This window comes from Bison bison, unplaced genomic scaffold (assembly GCF_000754665.1).
Source record: "Bison bison bison isolate TAMUID 2011002044 unplaced genomic scaffold, Bison_UMD1.0 scf7180017864329, whole genome shotgun sequence".
Classification (NCBI taxonomy): domain Eukaryota; kingdom Metazoa; phylum Chordata; class Mammalia; order Artiodactyla; family Bovidae; genus Bison; species Bison bison.
This window is the reverse complement of record NW_011494901.1, coordinates 3,645,520-3,651,578: the sequence shown is the minus strand read 5'-3', so window position 1 is coordinate 3,651,578 and position 6,059 is coordinate 3,645,520.

Below are 6,059 nucleotides of genomic sequence, written 5' to 3'. Positions count from 1 at the left end.
CGGGTAGGCATTTGTTAAAAAAAAAAAAAAGATTCCTACTTCAACCTCATACTAAAAATTCTTGTTCTTTAGTCTCTTGTGTCTGACTCTGCGACCCCATGGACTGTAGCCCTCCAGCCTCTCTGTCCGTGGGATTTCCCAGGCAGGGATACTGGAGTGGGTTGCCATTTCCTTCTCCAGGGGCTCTTCCTGACTCAGGGATCAAACCCATGTCTCCTGCACTGGCAGGTGGATTCTTTACCTCTGAGCCACCCCAGGGAAGCCACCAAATGCAGCTCCTTTTACAGAAAATGATTAATTTTCTTAAATTATAAAGAGTTCCTACAAGTCAGAAAACAATAGAAAATACGCAAAGAATATTGAGTTCACAGAAAATTTAACCTTAGATTGCTTTCTCATTGACGAGTCAGAAAAGGCTTCACAACACACCTAGGGAACATGGTAACAGGAATTCATACATTGCTCAGTTCAGTCGCTCAGTCGTGTCCGACTCTGTGACCCCATGGACTGCAGCACACCAGGCCTCCCTGTCTATCACCAACTCCCAGAGCTTGCTCAAACTCCTGCCCATTGAGTCGGTGATGTCATCCAAACATCTTATCCTCTGTCATCCCCTTCTCCTTCTGCCTTTGATCTTTCCCAGCATCAGAGTCTTTCCTAATGAGTCAGCTCTTCGCATCAGGTAGCCAAATTATTGGAGCTTCAGCTTCAGCATCAGTCCTTCCAGTGAATATTCAGGACTGATTTCCCATAGGATGGACTGGTTGGATCTCCTTGCAGTCCAAGGGACTCTCAAGAGTCCTCTCCAACACCACAGTTCAGAAGTATCAATTCTTCAGTACTCAGATTTCTTTAGAGTCCAACTCTCACATCCATACATGACTACTGGAAAAACTATAGCTTTGACTAGACGGACCTTTGTTGGCAAAGTAATGTCTCTGCCTTTCAATATGCTATCTAGGTTGGCCATAGCTTTTCTTCCAAGGAGCAAGTGTCTTTTAATTTCATGAATGCAGTCACCATCTGCAGTGATTTTGGAGCCCTAAAAAGTAAAGTCTGTCACTGTTTCCATTCTTTCCCCATCTATTTGCTGTGAAGTGATGGGACCAGATGCCATAAACTTAGTTTTCTGAATATTGAGTTTTAAACCAACTTTTTCACTCTTCTCTTTCACTTTCAACAAGAGCCTCTTTAGTTCTTCATTTTCTGCCATGAGGGTGGTGTCATCTGCATATCTGAGGTTATTGATATTTCTCCCAACAATCTTAATTCCAGCTTGTGCTTCATCCAGCCCAGCATTTTGCATGATGTACTCTGCTAGCAGGAATGTAAATCAGTATAATATGAAGGACAATTTAAAAGCATCAAAATTATAAATACATTCTTTGACCTACAAATGATCCCCTAAATACTTAACCGATATGATAGCTCATAAACTAATGAAGATACTACATATCCTTTAATAGCCACTAAATTCACAAAAATTGAAAATACTAATTGTTAATAATGATGCATGATAGAGGAACAGGAACTTTTACAACACTGATTTAGTATAACTATTTTGGAAACTAGTTGGCCATTACTCAGTAAAGTTGAGCACTTGTATATTTTGACTAAGCCATTATACTACCAGCTGTATACCTTGAAACAACTTCATGTGTGTGCCAGAAAACACACAAGACTCTGTACTGGCATTGTAATAACAGAATAAACAGGAACAATCCAAATGTCCCACAGGATGGATGAATTCTTAAAAGAGTTCTGATCAAAAGAAGCCAGTTTCAGTAAAATACCTATAGAAAACCATTTATATTAATATAAAATTCAGAAACAGGCAAAACTGCATAGAGATGCAATTAAGTGTGTAAATAAAGAACACTACATCTTGGAAAAAGAGCTGAGGGTGGCAATCATGAGGATTTTGGGCGGTGGGTACGTTTTATTCTTTAAATGGTGCATGAATGTATACTCATGTATATTTAATACATAACTTTATATAGTACCAGAGAAGACTTACCTAGTACCACACATACTCCCTCAAATCATCTTTTATAATAAAATCAGACAAGTTTATGGTAAGGGTATAGATGTGTTAGCTTAAGTTCATTTCAGTCCAACATACTTAGGGACTAAATCTCCATGAGAGCTTTTGTTGTTAAATGTCTAAGATAGCCAATGCTTCCTACAAGGCCAAGTCTATACATATCTAGATTTACCTTCTGAAATCTTTATTGATAAACTTCTCTACATACTTTGTTTTTATATTTTCACTTTGGCATTACATTTTCTCAAACAGAAAAGTTTATATAAGATGTCTGATTAACACGTATTTCCTTATCACAACTTAGACTTTGAAATATTTAACTTGTGTTCAAAGACGCACTCTTTTTTTCCTTGGCCACACTGTATGGCTTGCAGAATCTTAGTTCCCTGATCAAGGACTGAAACTGGGCCCTTAGCAGTGAAAGTGCAAAGTCCTAACCCCTTGGACAGCCAGGGAATTCCCCAAAGGCCCTCTCTTCATAGGCAGAAAGGAAGGAATTGATACTTAGGTTGAGCTAGTGGTAAAGAACCCGCCTGCCAGTGCAGGAGAATAAGAGACTCAAGTTTGATCTCTGGGTGGGAAGATCCCCTGGAGGAGGGCATGGCTATCCACTGCAGTATTCTTGCCTGGAGAATCCCATGGACAGAGGAGCCTGGCAGGTTACAGTCCGTAGGGCGGCAAAGAGTTGAACACAACTGAAGCGACTTAGCACACACACAGGTTTTTCTTCCATGTCTGCTAGGATTTTACAAGCATTGCCGTTTTGTTAAGCCTCATCATTTTTTTCAACTGTAGGCATGCACATTTTCTTTAAGCTTCTTAATTCGATTCCCTGAAATCATTTTGCTGCTAAGCCGCTTCAGTCGTGTCCAACTCTGTGCAACCCCAGAGACGGCAGCCCACCAGGCTCCCCCGTCCTTGGGATTCTCCAGGCAAGAACACTGGAGTGGGTTACCATTTCCTTCTCCAATGCATGAAAGTGAAAAGTGAAAGTGAAGTCGCTCAGTCATGTCCGACTTCTAGCAACCCCATGGACTGCAGCCCACCAGGCTCCTCCATCCATGGGATTTTCCAGGCAAGACTACTGGAGTGGGTTGCCATTGCCCTTAAACAATATCCAATTCAGTCGCTCAGTCGTGTCCGACTCTTTGCGACCCCATGAATCGCAGCACGTCCATCACCAACTCCCGGAGTTCACTCAAACTCACATCCATCGAGTCGGTGATGCCATCCAGCCATCTCATCCTCTGTCTTCCCCTTCTCTCCCGCCCCCAATTACTCCCAGCATCAGAGTCTTTTCCAATGAGTCAACTCTTCGCGTGAGGTGGCCAAAGTACTGGAGTACATCATGAGTACATCATGAGAAACGCTGGGCTGGAAGAAGCACAAGCTGGAATCAAGATTGCCGGGAGAAATATCAATAACCTCAGATGACACCACCCTTATGGCAGAAAATGAAGAGGAACTAAAAAGCCTCTTGATGAAAGTGAAAGAGGAGAGTGAAAAAGTTGGCTTAAAGCTCAACATTCAGAAAACTAAGATCATGGCATCTGGTCCCATCACTTCATGGGAAATAGATGGGGAAACAGTGGAAACAATGTCAGACTTTATTTTGGGGGGCTCCAAAATCACTGCAGATGGTGATTGCAGCCATGAAATTAAGACGCTTACTCCTTGGAAGGAAAGTTAGGACCAACCTAGATAGCATACTCAAAAAAACAATACCCAACAATGTATAAATTCATACATGTACCACTAGGTGGAGCCGTTGACCTATATTAACCTGGCTTCCCAGGTGTGGTTCAGTTCAGTCCTGTCTGACTCTGCAACCCCATGGACTGTAGACCACCAGGCTTCTCTGTCCCTGGAATTTCCCAGGCAAGAACACTGGAGTGGATTGCCATCTCCTTCTCCAGGTTTGGTGCCAACTCAGGGATCTAATCTGGTTTCCCGTGCTGCAGGAAGTCTCCTGCATTGCAGGCGGATTCTTTACCAACTGAGCCCACCTGCCAATGCAGCAGACGTAAGAGACCCGGGTTCGATCCCTGGGTGGGGAAGATCCACTGGAGTAGGAAATGAAAATCCACTCCAGTATTCTTGCCTGGAAAATTCCAGGGACACAACTGGGCACCCACACACTCACCTATTAGTACAATATTTTCCAAGAACTGAAAACGTGTGTATAAATAAGATTTCCAGCCCTTAAGCTCACCTCCATTAACATGACATTTTTACATGAAAATAATCTTGAAAACTGTTAAGGCCATTCTTCCTTTTGTATAAAAAAAAATCTTTAAGAAATGTTTTCCTAAGTCCAAGTACAGAGACTGCAGTCTAAGAAAGGCATCTTAAACTTGAAAGTGCCCACATACCACCTGACAGTCTTTTAAAATGAAGACCCTGATTGAGTAGGTTCCGACGAGGCCTCAGGTTGTGCATTTTTCACAGATTCCCTAGTGATGACTTGCAGCTTGTTTAGGGATCTTTGAGTTAGAAAGGGCCTAGAGAATTCTTTGGAACCTGAAGTTCCCTGATGACATCAAGGACTAAATAGTTACTTTGGGCATGTCATGTGAAGAGTTGATTCATTGGAAAAGACCCTGATGCTGGGAGGGATTGGGGGCAGGAGGAGAAGGGGACGACAGAGGATGAGATGGCTGGATGGCATCACTGAGTCGATGGACGTGAGTCTGAGTGAACTCCGGGAGTTGGTGATGGACAGGGAGGCCTGGCGTGCTGCGATTCATGGGGTCGCAAAGAGTCGGACACGACTGAGCGACTGCAGTGAACTGACTGAAGCTTCACAGGACAGCAGGGGCTTCTGCGGATGTATTTTGTTTGCTCAAATGACTTCAATGCCCTGAGCAGTTCCTGAAACAAAAGCTAGGTGCTCGATAATATTTGAGTGAATGAAGACAATGTTTAAGTGCTTTATGTATATTAACTTATTTCATTTTTTTGACAGTCTATAAAGTCAGCTGATTTGCTATTCCTGTTTACAGAGAAGAATACTGACATTATACATAGTGGAACCAGGATTTAAACTCAAACACTTGAACTTGTCCCTCTGGCTCCAGAGCCCACGCTTTTAACAAAAACATTCTACTGCCATTCATTTTTAGGGACCCTGTCACTAACAAAGAGATAGTCCCAAGACTGATTCAGAAGCTTATCGTCCCAAGGTCTGTTACCATTTATCTTTTTGTGGTCACTTGTTCCTAACACACTGTAGGGTTTGTTATGCCACAGCAGAGAGTCCCAGGGACAGGAGTCATGGGTACCCACTGTCAGCGGGCAGAGCATCCCCTCTCTCCTAACCTGGCCTATAGAGCAGAGGTGGGGAACAAAAGAGGAGCAGCCAGCCCGTCACTCAAGGCTCATGAGGGAATGAGGCGCCGCCAGTCCTTACCTGATCATCTAATTGGGTTACGTCCTGTAGTTTCCACAATCGAAAGAATGATTCTCATGATCCCAGATTGCGGAAGATCAATAAAGACAGGAGCACCCAAAGTGCCCCTGCGCACCCAACGAAAACATTAACATCTACCTCGCAGGCCTTTTGCTGCGCCAGGCTTCTGCGCTGGGTCAGCGCTGGCTTCTCCATGGGAATGGCTGTTCCGGTTAGATCATCATATCGTGAGAAAACCATGTGACTTTACTTTGTTTATTTTCCCTAATCTTCCACAGCAACCATTTGATCTCATTTGTGAATCTAGTGAAAAGGAGGTTGATGCTTCTCAATTTTGAATTGTCCGATGTTTCCTCATTACTGAACTGGAGTTGTGAATGGTTTTTTTTTAAGACTTCTACAAAGACAAAGCATCCTTCTCACTGCATCATATCAGCAGGTACTTGATATCAATATGACTTATCACTAATGATGTTAACTTTGATCACTCTGGTAGGGTGATATCAGCCAGCTTCTCTGTAGTCAAATTACTATTTTCCTCTTTCCAGACTCCACTCTTTGGAAGTGAGGCATTGAGTCTAGCCCACACTTAAGAGGAAAGGAATT